Source organism: Schistocerca piceifrons, chromosome 8 (assembly GCF_021461385.2).
Source record: "Schistocerca piceifrons isolate TAMUIC-IGC-003096 chromosome 8, iqSchPice1.1, whole genome shotgun sequence".
NCBI lineage: Eukaryota > Metazoa > Arthropoda > Insecta > Orthoptera > Acrididae > Schistocerca > Schistocerca piceifrons.
In genome coordinates, this window is record NC_060145.1 from 368,257,274 (window position 1) to 368,271,917 (window position 14,644).

Consider the following 14,644-nt stretch of genomic DNA (forward strand, 5'->3'; position numbering starts at 1 on the left):
TGGGTTCCTGGTCATGTCGCTCTGCTAGGGAATGAGGCGCTACCAAAGCTGCAGTCTTCGTCCCTCAATCCTCTAGTAATTATATTCCCTGCACATGTGCTTGACTGATTTACTTCAAATTTTTACATGATACTCCAATAAATGTTCAGTCATGGGCTGCATCTGCATATTTCTTAGGGTGATTCTTATTAATGTTTAAAACCTCTGACGCGACATAGATGACACTGAGGCAAGTAATCTAAGACACATGTGGTTGAAAATGTCGGGAAATGCCCCAAAAGTGGATGACAGATGTTGAATGTGTGACGTCACCAGTTGACATTCATCGCAGCATGTGCAGCGATTGAGGCTGTTGGTCTGTCACATCTGATTGTCCCAACCCAAGTCAGGTATTCATGTTGGTGTGACTTTGGGCCCGTATGCACAGCTTTAGCTTGTGGAGCTCGGGGTTAGAGTCTTGCATTTGGCAGGCAGTACATTTTTCACTATGTTAAACAATTATTTGTTTACATTGAGGTAACACTTATTATTTACTGGTCTTGCTGTCTCCACTGGTTTGTTGTAAAGTACAGTACAACAAAAGTCTGCTGTATGGTGTCACTAGTAGATGAGTATAGGCTTCCAAATCCCGTCATTACTAGGAAATGGCGTACGGTTTCTACACTAAATAATGTCAGTAAACAAAAAAAAATAGGAACAGAAGGAAAGAAATACAAAATAACAACAGCTTTTACTTCATTACAGTGAGGACAGTAAACTTCTATGTTTACAGCAGATCACATTTACAAAATGTGTTCATAATTGACACAATTTGCTAAAAATCAAATCAGAGGGCCTACATAAAATGCCCGCATCACTCAATCATCCCTGTAGGCACAGGCCCGACCATTGCACTTACAGTGAGATATGTCATCCGGTGACATCATATGTTCAAATTTTTCACCTATTTTTGGGATATTTCTGAACATTTGGTACATTGTTTTGAAGTACCATTTCATATATAGGCTATTATTACAATGGGGTCGCCACTCCCAAAGGCATTTTAGAGCTGCTGCCAGTATGTGTTTAGGCTGCTCCTAACATGGAGAACAGACGCTGTTTGTAGCTGTCCCTCTGGAGTACAGACGCTACAGGAAGTAAGATACGAAGACAGTTCTTCTGCTTTTCCACCGTTGGGACTTGTAAAATCCTCTTCCGCTTTACAACCATTGTCTGTCTTCACCTGTTACCCTGGTGAGGGGCCCTTACAGGGTACTACCATCTGGACCCAAATGGACCCAGGTTTTTTAACGAGGTTGTTACTCCTCCCCCCTCTTCCTTCCTCACCACTTGCAAGGTGAGGCCCCGGGCTTGGGACCGGCACTGGCGGAGAACTGAATGGTTTAAGAATGTTACGGGACTAAGACAAGGAAGTGTGATATCACTTCTTCTATTTATAATGGTGATGGTTGAAACAGTCAGAGAGATGAAAGAAGCCCATAGAGGAAGGAAGATGAAGCTGTTACTATTTGCGGATGATATTGTGGTGTGGGGCACAAGCAGTAAGGAGGTACAAAAAAAATAGACATCCTAAATGATAAGGTCGAGAAATATGGAATGAAATTTACTGAGGAGAACAGCAAGACCATGGTGGTAACCAGAGGTGATAGAGAGGGTGAGGGACAAATTCATATTGAGGGACAGGATGTTGAAATAGTGGACAACTTTAAATGTTTGGGAAGTGTATTAATGGGGAATGCTTGTTTGGAGACATAAATTAGCAAAAGAATACAACAGAGTAGTACATTTTACCAGTGTGTGAGGGGCTTGGTATAGGGAAGGGAAGTGCCAATGAGGTGCAATCTGGTGCTATACAAGACTTACTTTACACCTATACCAATTTACAGCTCAGAGACTTGGACTATGACTAGAAGAGAGGAGAATAGGATGCAATCCAGTGAAATGAAGTTTCTGAGAAGTATGCTAGGGAAGACGAGGAGGGAGAGAATGAAATATGAAGATGTTAGTAAGGGAATTGGAGTGGAAAAGTTCACTGAAAAAATTGAAATGAATAGATTAAAATGGTTTGGGCATGTGAAGAGGATGGGACAGGGAAGAATACCAAGAAAAATGATGGAGTTCAAGATTGAGGGCAAGAAGCCAAGAGGAAAACCGAGAACAAGATGGATTGATATAATGAAGATGAGTTTCAGGAAGAGAAACCTGCTATGGAACCAAATGGTGGAAAGACCAATCAAAGTGGCGGAGTACCATTGATACCTCAACCCAACGAGATGTTGGATAGAGGGGAAACGAAGAAGATGATGATGATGATGATGATGATGATGATTTGTGACCCCATGTGTCTTGTATAAAATTACTTATCTCAGTGTCATCTATGCCGCCTCAGTGTTTTTAAACATTAATCATCGTGTGTGTGTGTGTGTGTGTGCGCGCTTTGTCATCATCTACTGTTGTTACCAAATAAAAATCTCATAATGTTCTTCACTGATTTACTTGAAATATTTACATGACACTGTAATAAATATTTAGACAAACATTGACACGTTTTCTGCTAAAACTGACTGTTCATGTCAGAGTGTCAAGGAATGGAGCTGCTGTTGCCGCTAAGGCTGCAGTCTGACTGCCTAGGCTGTTTAGCTATTCTGTCCCTTCAGATGATCTCTGTGTTGTTGCACATAGGCACATTGGGTCCTCTGGCATGAACATTGGTCTTCTCTATATGGGAACAACTTGACAGCTTGGAGGACTTCCCACCCCTCTCGTCATGAGGAGAGACCTTCAGCTTGACTGCTTATTGGACACTTATTTGTTAAATGCAAACCTCGCACCACTCTGTGCTTACTGTACCCAACCATTGACAGTGTGCCATTTTATGATCCAATGCTAATTTTAAAACTGTTTACATTTTAAGCTATGTTTGCCATCTGAATTACCAGATATTTTAGCAGATGCAGCATTAGCTGGAGATCACGTTCTACTTTTTATTTGTTGTAATAATCTGGCGAAGAAAGTTTAATTTTCAATCATTTGAGCATTCTCTTCAAAGGCGAAGTGATTGTTTTTAGCTACCCATCTACTGCAACCAATTAGGCTCTGAGTACTATCGACTTGAACTTCGTATGGTAATTGACCACTTAAAGTTATGAGATGAACACTTACGACCTCAGCTGTGTTACACCTCAAGGCAGCAGCAGCAACAGCTGTCTGCTAACCACCCCACTGCACTATGCCTGCTGCTTGCGGTATTCATTGCTCCAGCACACCTACTGTGCTGTGGGGTGCCTAGCATCTGTCTGCAGTGTCCTAGACTTAAGCGGAAAGAATCTGACTTTGATGTTGTTTTACTACTTTGTGCTTCAGTTGACTTATGCATTGTAATTATAAGTGTGTTTGCCATACTGGAATGCAGTCCTTATAATTCCATCAGTGTATTCTTCACTTCTTCTATTTAGAAATGAAGAATCTGTCTAAATATGTAATGGAAATTTCTGGATGGAAAAAGAAGTACAATAAGGGAGAGAGAACCATTTACCTATAGCTATATAGGACTGGTGCGTGGTACACAGAAACACATAATAGAAAACAGTGAACAATAGTTTTTGAGCTCTTGCTCTTTTTCTAGTAAGAGTACCCACAGAATTGTATGTACCATTACTATTACAGGTATACCAGACACAGTCCTCTATAGGTAAGTGATTGCCTTCCCTTAGTTTACATAAAGATAGTCTATGATTATTATTGCTGTCACATGAACTCTTCTGATCGTAAAAAAGTGCCATACCTGTGTGACTGCTATAACTTGTTGAAGTTACAAACTATATGTACTTTCTTGAAACACACTAAAACATTAATTGTAACATTAATTGTAACTGCTGCCCACCAGTCCGTACATATTTAATAAAAATTATAATAAAGGAAAAGAAATAATAAAATTTGCAGACTGAGGCAGGATGTCGTGCAGAAGAGGCAACAAGCTGTCCTGGTATACAACCCAGCAGGTTGAGAAAGTGACAGACCATCAGCTCATTGCGGGTGGCAGGTTGCACTCACTTGCTTAGTCTTGGGAACCCATACAAGCTGGCCGATGCACTGTCAGTTTCATACTAAAAGACATGAGCTGGGTAGACTGAAACGAGCACCGTGCAGGGATTGTAATCGCCACCCAGCAGATGCATTAATGGCAACAGTAATGGATGCCCTTGTTCCATGAAACAACACAGAAGAGTTTTTAATTTTAACTCAGAACATTGGCACAAGTGCTAGCAACAGGGAATTTTATTGTCGTGTCTCTAGCATCCTACCGGGTTTTGAACTAGTCATTTCTGAGGGGAATGCCACATCAGTAATATACATTAGTAACCTTGACTAGTAAGGCTAGTTGCCCCAGAGAAAATTCTGTCCAAAATTCAGGTAAGAAATTTGAAAAACATCATGTTGATATATTTTCTGCATTAGAAGGAAAAGAAATGTGTGTTTGATAATGTGTCCTTGTGTCCCTTTGTACTCGCAAATTTGCATGGGAAATATTTCTGTGAAATGTTTCTGTAATGTGTAGGTCAAATAAACTGTGTGAATTGTGACATTGCAGCATGTGTGTGAGGAACTATATGGCCTGCTTCATTGTGCATATAGGGACTGAAGACCCTGTAGTTTGGTCCCTTTCTATCCAATCCACCAACCATTGTGCATGTTAACTATTCAGGCAATTCCATGTTTTGGAGGAAGAATGAATGCAGTAACCAAAAATGATAAGTCTTTTTAAATGCTTGCAAGAGTTAAAATACCTATCTTAAAGGACTTTAGCGACATTATAGAGGAATCTTGTTTTGTGTTTGTTGAACCGTAATTTATTGGAGCAAGTTTGCGATTTATAGTGAGAAAGTTGTGGGAATGGATGGTGTGGGTTCATAGCTACATTTCCAAGATAGCCATGTGATAATGTATCCAGTCTAATCAAGTGCATGTCCAAACATTGTGCAGCTGTTATAACTGAAATAAAAGTCTGTTGCCTTGTACATGGTATCTAGTCACTGTCATCTGTGACACGAGAGCTCGAGTAGAGTGCTCTGCAGATCTTCACCTTGAACAGTTTTGTTTGGCATGTGATAGTCCTCTTTCTGTGATTGTGACCTTAATTGGTTAAAAAAAATTGTGCAATAAAGAAATTATTGTGAATATGAAAACCATTCCAGACATTGAGCAACTTCCAGTGCCAAATGAAATTTATTCCTTGCTTGGAGAACAGTCAAAGAGGACAGCATTTTTAACTATGCATATGCACTGCAGTCTTTGCATAGAATTGGTGACAATCTTGAGGCCTTACCAGAAGCTTGGTAAGATTTTCATTTTGTGGATGCCTCACTTTCAAACGCAGGAACAGACGGACTTAGCATTGAAGTTCTGTCAGTAAATATTCATATATTTAGTTATGCAGTGTTAAATCAGTATTCTGCATCATAATTGGTGATGAAATAGTGCTACGCCATTGTGGCCCAGAGGTAAAGTAGCAGTTGTGCATCTGGATCTCCTCTGGAGATTTTTGTTCTGAAGAAGAGAACAGTAACAGAAGAGAGGTGTGTGTGCTCCTCTTTGTAACACGTGGTTAGTGACACAATCATCTGATGAAAGGAAGGCCTTTGATTGCTTGTCAGTGTGCAGAAGAGGATGTATATGCCCCGGGACGACCAGGAATCTTTTAGAATTCTGGAAATGTTTAATTGTTTTAGTTCTCAGTTAAATTTTTGTAATTTTGAGTGGTAAGAACTGATACTCTAACAAATAATTTTAGTTTAGCCTGCATCTACAGAATAAAACATAAGTATTGTGAGAAAAACATGAAAATAAAACTTAAGTTGCAAAGAAAATAGCATTTACAACAAAAAACTGAGTATGTACACAAGCATATGCCTACAGCAAAAGCGTCAAAGGCTTCAGGACAAAGATTATGCAATACTTGGTAACAACAATCTTTTTTGTACGAGTGTAAAAACATTGCGAATGGTGGCTTGAGAAGCACTACTTTCAAAGTAAATTTCCTTTTATCCAAGATCAATTATGCCATGTGTGCAAATGTGTGCTAACTTTCTTAAATCACAGAGCATTTGTCAGTTGGCACGTTGAGGTCCAGCCACATAGAAATATTTCAGACCAGATGACCAGACATTAATGTCACTATTTAAGTTTTTTCTGGCACATTTGTGTTTGATATCGTAAAACATAACACACACACAAAAGGACCAATATTATATGTGAAAGCTTAGCTTCTCTTGTAGCTATACTATATATATATATATATATATATATATATATATATATATATATATATATATATATATATATATATATATATATATAATGGAAGGAAACATTCCACGTGGGAAAAATTATATATAAAAACAAAGATGAGGTGACTTACCGAACAAAAGCGCTGGCAGGTCGATAGACACACAAACGTACACACAAAATTCAAGCTTTCGCAACAAACTGTTGCCTCATCAGGAAAGAGGGAAGGAGAGGGGAAGACGAAAGGAAGTGGGTTTTAAGGGAGAGGGTAAGGAGTCATTCCAATCCCGGGAGCGGAAAGACTTACCTTAGGGGGAAAAAAGGACAGGTATACACTCGCACACACGCACATATCCATCCACACATACAGACACAAGCAGACATATTTAAAGACAAAGAGTTTGGGCAGAGATGTCAGTCGAGGCAGAAGTGTAGAGGCAAAGAAGATGTTGAAAGACAGGTGAGGTATGAGTGGCGGCAACTTGAAATTAGCGGAGATTGAGGCCTGGCGGATGACGAGAAGAGAGGATATACTGAAGGGCAAGTTCCCATCTCCGGAGTTCGGATAGGTTGGTGTTGGTGGGAAGTATCCAGATAACCCGGACGGTGTAACACTGTGCCAAGATGTGCTGGCTGTGCACCAAGGCATGTTTAGCCACAGGGTGATCCTCATTACCAACAAACACTGTCTGCCTGTGTCCATTCCACATCAAACGGTCCCTTCCCTACAGCCTAGGTCTTCGTGGCAAACGAATCTGCTCCAGTCCGGAATCCCTGAATCATTACACCAACAACCTGAAAACAGCTTTCGCATCCCGCAACTACCCTCCCGATCTGGTACAGAAGCAAATAACCAGAGCCACTTCCTCATCCCCTCAAACCCAGAATCCCCCACAGAAGAACCACAAAAGTGCCCCACTTGTGACAGGATACTTTCCGGGACTGGACCAGACTCTGAATGTGGCTCTCCAGCAGGGATACGATTTCCTCAAATCCTGCCCTGAAATGAGATCCATCCTTCATGAAATCCTCCCCACTCCGCCAAGCGTGTCTTTCCGCCGTCCACCTAACCTTCGTAACCTGTTAGTTCATCCCTATGAAATCCCCAAACCACCTTCCCTACCCTCTGGCTCCTATCCTTGTAACTGCCCCCGATGCAAAACCTGTCCCATGCACCCTCCCACCACCACCTACTCCAGTCCTGTAACCCGGAAGGTGTACACGATCAGAGGCAGAGCCACGTGTGAAAGCACCCACGTGATTTACCGACTGACCTGCCTACACTGTGATGCATTCTATGTGGGAATGACCAGCAACAAACTGTCCATTCGCATGAATGGACACAGGCAGACAGTGTTTGTTGGTAATGAGGATCACCCTGTGGCTAAACATGCCTTGGTGCACAGCCAGCACATCTTGGCACAGTGTTACATCGTCCGGGTTATCTGGATACTTCCCACCAACACCAACCTATCCGAACTCTGGAGATGGGAACTTGCCCTTCAGTATATCCTCTCTTCTCGTCATCCGCCAGGCCTCAATCTCCGCTAATTTCAAGTTGTCGCCACTCATACCTCACCTGTCTTTCAACAACTTCTTTGCCTCTACACTTCTGCCTCGACTGACATCTCTGCCCAAACTCTTTGTCTTTAAATATGTCTGCTTGTGTCTGTATGTGTGGATGGATATGTGCGTGTGTGCGAGTGTATACCTGTCCTTTTTCCCCCCTAAGGTAAGTCTTTCCGTTCCCGGGATTGGAATGACTCCTTACGCTCTCCCTTAAAACCCACTTCCTTTCGTCTTCCCCTCTCCTTCCCTCTTTCCCGATGAGGCAACAGTTTGTTGCGAAAGCTTGAATTTTGTGTGTATGTTTGTGTTTGTTTGTGTGTCTATCGACCTGCCAGCGCTTTTGTTCGGTAAGTCACCTCATCTTTGTTTTTTATATATATATAATAGAGGGAAACATTCCACGCGGGAAAAATATATTTAAAAACAAAGATGATGTGACTTACCGAACGAAAGCGCTGGCAGGTCGATAGACACACAAAAACACACACAAAATTCTAGCTTTCGCAACCAATGGTTGCCTCGTCAGGAAAGAGGGAAGGAGAGGGAAAGACGAAAGGATTTGGGTTTTAAGGGAGAGGGTAAGGAGTCATTCCAATCCCGGGAGCAGAAAGACTTACCTTAGGGGGAAAAAAGGACGGGTATACACTCGCGCGCACACACACACATATCCATCCACACATCCACACATATACAGACACAAGCAGACATATTTAAAGATATATATATATATATATATATATATATATATATATATATATATATATATATATATATATATATATATATATATATATAAAAATAGAGGGAAACATTCCACGTGGGAAAAATTATACATAAAAACAAAGATGAGGTGAGTTACCGAACGAAAGCGCTGGCAGGTCAATAGACACATTAACAAACATACACACAAAATTCAAGCTTTCGCAACAAACTGTTGCCTCATCAGGAAAGAGGGAAGGAGAGGGAAAGACGAAAGGAAGTGGGTTTTAAGGGTGAGGGTAAGGAGTCATTCCAATCCCGGGAGTGGAAAGACTTACCTTAAGGGGAAAAAAGGACAGGTATACACTCGCGCGCACACACACACATATCCATCCACACATACAGGCACAAGCAGACATATTTAAATATGTCCTTTTTTCCCCCTAAGGTAAGTCTTTCCGCTCCCGGGATTGGAATGACTCCTTACCCTCTCCCTTAAAACCCACTTCCTTTCGTCTTCCCCTCTCCTTCCCTCTTTTCTGATGAGGCAACAGTTTGTTGCGAAAGCTTGAATTTTGTGTGTATGTTTGTGTTTGTTTGTGTGTCTATCGACCTGCCAGCGCTTTTGTTCGGTAAGTCACCTCATCTTTGTTTTTATATATATATATATATATATATATATATATATATATATATATAATAGAGGGAAACATTCCACGTGGGAAAAATATATCTAAAAAGAAAGATGATGAAACTTACCAAACAAAAGCGCTGGCTGGCTGGTTTGTGTGTCTATCGACCTGCCAGCGCTTTTGTTTGGTAAGTTTCATCATCTTTCTTTTTAGATATATATATATATATATATATATATATATATATATATATATATATATATATATATATATATATCTAAAAAGAAAGATGATGAAACTTATATATATATATATAATGGAAGGAAACATTCCACGTGGGAAAAATTATATATAAAAACAAAGATGAGGTGACTTACCGAACAAAAGCGCTGGCAGGTCGATAGACACACAAACAAACACAAACATACACACAAAATTCAAGCTTTCGCAACAAACTGTTGCCTCATCAGGAAAGAGGTTAAGGAGAGGGGAAGACGAAAGGAAGTGGGTTTTAAAGGAGAGGGTAAGGAGTCATTCCAATCCCGGGAGCAGAAAGACTTACCTTAGGGGGAAAAAAGGACAGGTATACACTCGCACACACGCACATATCCATCCACACATACAGACACAAGCAGACATATATGTCTGCTTGTGTCTGTATGTGTGGATGGATATGTGCGTGTGTGCGAGTGTATACCTGTCCTTTTTTCCCCCTAAGGTAAGTCTTTCTGCTCCCGGGATTGGAATGACTCCTTACCCTCTCCTTTAAAACCCACTTCCTTTCGTCTTCCCCTCTCCTTAACCTCTTTCCTGATGAGGCAACAGTTTGTTGCGAAAGCTTGAATTTTGTGTGTATGTTTGTGTTTGTTTGTGTGTCTATCGACCTGCCAGCGCTTTTGTTCGGTAAGTCACCTCATCTTTGTTTTTATATATATATATATATATATATATATATATATATATATATATATATATATATATATATATATATATATATATATATATATATATATATATATATATATATATATATATATTAATTACCATTAACTTTTCCTTTTTGTTGGGTCACACCACTTAACAGTAATGTTCCTACTGGCTGACTACGCTAAGTGCCCTATGCTCTGAATATCTGCTGTCATTGGCTGGCGAGATTACATAACATTGTTTCGTTTGGTCACTTAACACGGAGAAAGTGTGTTTTCACCCAGGAAAAACTGCATTTTCACCCAGGACAATGCATATTTTCACCCAGAGAAAAGTATGGTTTTAACTGGGAAATCCGGGGAAAATCTGGGATTTTTTTTTAAGTTCAGTGGCAGGAGGAACAAGACTTTTGGTCAGGCGAATACAGGGTTATAAATACAAAGTCAAATAGGGGTAATGCAGGAGTAGGTTTAATAATGAATAAAAAAATAGGAATGCGAGTAAGCTACTACAAACAGCATAGTGAATGCATTATTGTGGCCAAGATAGACACGAAGCCCACACCTACTACAGTAGTACAAGTTTATATGCCAACTAGCTCTGCAGATGACATAGAAATTGAAGAAATGTATGATGAAATAAAAGAAATTATTCAGATAGTGAAGGGAGACGAAAATTTAATAGTCATGGGTGACTGGAATTCGGTAGTAGGAAAAAGGAGAGAAGGAAACATAGTAGGTGAATATGGATTGGCGGTAAGAAATGAAAGAGGAAGCCACCTGGTAGAATTTTGCACAGAGCACAACTTAATCATAGCTAACACTTGGTTCAAGAATCATAAAAGGAGGTTGTACACATGGAAGAAGCCTGGATATACTGACAGATTTCAGATAGATTATATAATGGTAAGACAGAGATTTAGGAATCAGGTTTTAAATTGTATGGGCAGATGTGGACTCTGACCACAATCTATTGGTTATGAACTGTAGATTAAAACTGAAGAAACTGCAAAAAGGTTGGAATTTAAGGAGATGGGATCTGGATAAACAGACTAAACCAGAGGTTGTACAGAGTTTCAGGGAGAGCGTAAGAACAAATGGCACGAATGGGGGAAAGAAATACAGTAGAAGAAGAATGGGTAGCTTCGAGGGATGAAGTAGTGAAGGCAGCAGAGGATCAAGTAGGTAAAAAGACGAGGGCTAGTAGAAATCCTTGGGTAACAGAAGAAATATTGAATTTAATTGATGAAAGGAGAAAATATAAAAATGCAGTAAATGAAGCAGGCAAAAAGGAATACAAACGTCTCAAAAATGAGATCCACAGGAAGTGCAAAATGGCTAAGCAGGAATGGCTAGAGGAGAAATGTAAGGATGTAGAGGCTTATCTCATTAGGGGTAAGACCGAGCGAGGTGGCGCAGTGGTTAGCACACTGGACTCGCATTCGGGAGGACGACGATTCAATCCCATCTCCAGCCATCCTGATTTAGGTTTTCCGTGATTTCCCTAAATCGTTTCAGGCAAATGCCGGGATGGTTCCTTTGAAAGGGCACGGCCAATTTCCCTCCCAATCCTTCCCTAACCCCAGCTTGCGCTCCGTCTCGAATGACCTCGTTGTCGCCGGGACGTTAAACACTAACCACCACCACCACCACCACCACCACCACCACCACCACCACCACCACTAGGGGTAAGATAGATACTGCCTACAGGAAAATTAGAGAGACCTTTGGAGAAAAGAGAACCACTTGTATGAAAATTAAGAGCTCAGATGGAAACCCAGTTCTAAGCAAAGATGGGAAAGCAGAAAGGTGGAAGGAGTATATTGAGGGTCTATACAAGGGCGATGTACTTGAGGACAATATTTTGAAAATCGAAGAGGATGTAGATGAAGATGAAATGGGAGATGTGATACTGCGTGAAGAGTTTGACAGAGCACTGAAAGACCTGAGTCGAAACAAGGCCCCGGGACTAGACAACATGCCATTAGAACTACTGATGGCCTTGGGAGAGCCAGTCCTGACAAAACTCTACCATCTGGTGAGCAAGATGTACGAGACAGGCGAATTGCCCACAGACTTCAAGAAGAATATAATAATTCCAATCCCAAAGAAAACAGGTGTTGACAGATGTGAAAATTACCGAACTATGAGTTTAATAAGTCACGGCTGCAAAATACTAACGCAAATTCTTTACAGACGAATGAAAAAACTAGTAGAAGCCGACCTAGGAGAAGATCAGTTTGGATTCCGTAGAAATATTGGAACACGTGAGACAATAATGACCCTACGACTTATTTTAGAAGAAAGATTAAGAAAAGGCAAACCTATGTTTCTAGCATTTGTAGACTTAGAGAAAGCTTTTGACAATGTTGACTGGAATACTCTCTTTCAAATTCTGAAGGTGGCAGGGGTAAAATATAGGGAGCGAAAAGCTGTTTACAATTTGTATGGAAACCAAATGGCAGTTATGAGTCGAGGGACATGAAAGGGAAGCAGTGGTTGGGAAGGGAGTGAGACAGGGTTGTAGCCTCTCCCCGATGTTATTCAATGTGTATATATCTGCAGTGAAGGAAACAAAAGAAAAATTCGGAGTAGGTATTAAAATCCATGGAGAAGAAATAAAAACCTTGAGGTTCGCCGATGACATTGTAATTCTGTCGGAGACAGCAAAGGACTTGGAAGAGCAGTTGAATGGAATGGATAGTGTCTTGAAAGTAGGATATAAGATGAACATCAACAAAAGCAAAACGAGGATAATGGAATGTAGTCGAATTAAGTCGGGTGATGCTGAGGGTATTAGATTAGGAAATGAGGCACTTAAAGTAGTAAAGGAGTTTTGCTAATTTGGGAGCAAAATAACTGCTGATGGTTGAAGTAGAGAGGATATAGAATGTAGACTGGCAATGGGAAGGAAAGCGTTTCTGAAGAAGAGAAATTTGTTAACATCGAGTGTAGATTTAAGTGTCAGGAAGTCGTTTCTGAAAGTATTTGTATGGAGTGTAGCCATGTATGGAAGTGGAACATGGATGATAAATAGTTTAGACAAGAAGAGAATAGAAGCTTTCGAAATGTGGTGCTGCAGAAGAATGCTGAAGATTAGATGGCTAGATCACATAACTAATGAGGTGGTGTCGAAGAAGATTGGGGAGAAGAGAAGTTTGTGGCACAACTTGACTAGAAGAAGGGATCGGTTGGTAGGACATGTTCTGAGGCATCAAGGGGTCACCAATTTAGTATTGGAGGGCAGCGTGGAGGGTAAAAATCGTAGAGGGAGACCAAGAGATGAACACACGAAGCAGATTCAGAAGGATGTAGGTTGCAGTAGGTGCTGGGAGATGCAGAAGCTTGCACAGGATAGAGTAGCATGGAGAGCTGTATCAAACCAGTCTCAGGACTGAAGACCACAACAACAACAACAACAACAACAACAACAACATATACACATTGGCAGAAGCATGCCTTCTTGAGCTTTTCAGATGAACCTAATTGAAGTAACTAAAGGTGAATGTCAATGGACCCATGTACCATCATGACACACATACTAACAGTAGTCAAGAGATAAGCCTTTCTAGATGAGTCCTGACTGCAGGCATCCATCTTTCAGTCCTGATGTGTCTCAACATTGCTTTTATTCACTCTTTATGAGGGCAAAAGTATCCATCAATGAGCATCATTTTTAGTCTGCAGGTGGCTGGGCCTGCTTCTGGAGCATTCCTGAACACTCTTGTCCAGGAAGCATGCTATACCAGGTTGTTTGGTAGAATGGGCTTAAATTTTGTCCAGTGCTCACAATCCTCCTCTGTCTGAAATTAGAACACTCAGTATTTGTTATTACAGTTCACATGACAACATCTGAAACAGAGTGCTATTTCTCTGTTGTGTGAAGTACTGGTAGTAGGGAATGACTAATAGCATTAGAAGTTTTTCCATTGGGAGAGAGACTTAGTAAACAGAATTGTAACTTCAATAAATGCATCACTGTTACACTCTTTATTCTAAAGAGAAGGATGGATTCTTCATACAAACAGTAGGCATAATATAAGTGAGCTTCGGTGTATCATTTACTAGTGTATTCATTTTTAGACATTGTACATTACGTGAAAATTGGTAGTCCACCTTGCAGTGAACCCAAAAGAAAAAAACCCCATGAACTACAACTGGGCTCACTACATCTACACACTGCAAACATAAAATTTGCAAGTATTTGCGAAAGGGGGAGAGGAAATCTACCTTACAACTCTTGGGAGACACACCTGGTATATCATAAACTAACTTACTTTAAGCTGTACTTCTGTGATGTGGATATGGCTAAATATATTGTGGTATGGACAGTAATGATGAATAGCTTGGTGTTTCTTTAGAAACTGTTATTTCTTGATCTTAGTGTCAAAGGATTGGCTGCTGAATCAGTTATCAGAGAATTGCTTTCTAAGATGTTCTTTACACCTGTTACTGAGATAGTGTTTTCACTGTCACTACTTAGTTGTGTACAATATAGTATTATGTCAGAAATCCAGGTTTGCAGGGTACATC

The 14,644-nt window shown here is 40.4% G+C and overlaps 1 protein-coding gene across 2 annotated transcripts in view; it reads left to right on the forward strand.

Moving 5' to 3' along the window:
- LOC124711378 (vacuole membrane protein 1) overlaps positions 1-14,644 on the forward strand; it is a 109,112-nt gene that overhangs the window by 25,428 nt on the left and 69,040 nt on the right. The gene's annotated exons all lie outside the window — the stretch shown is intronic.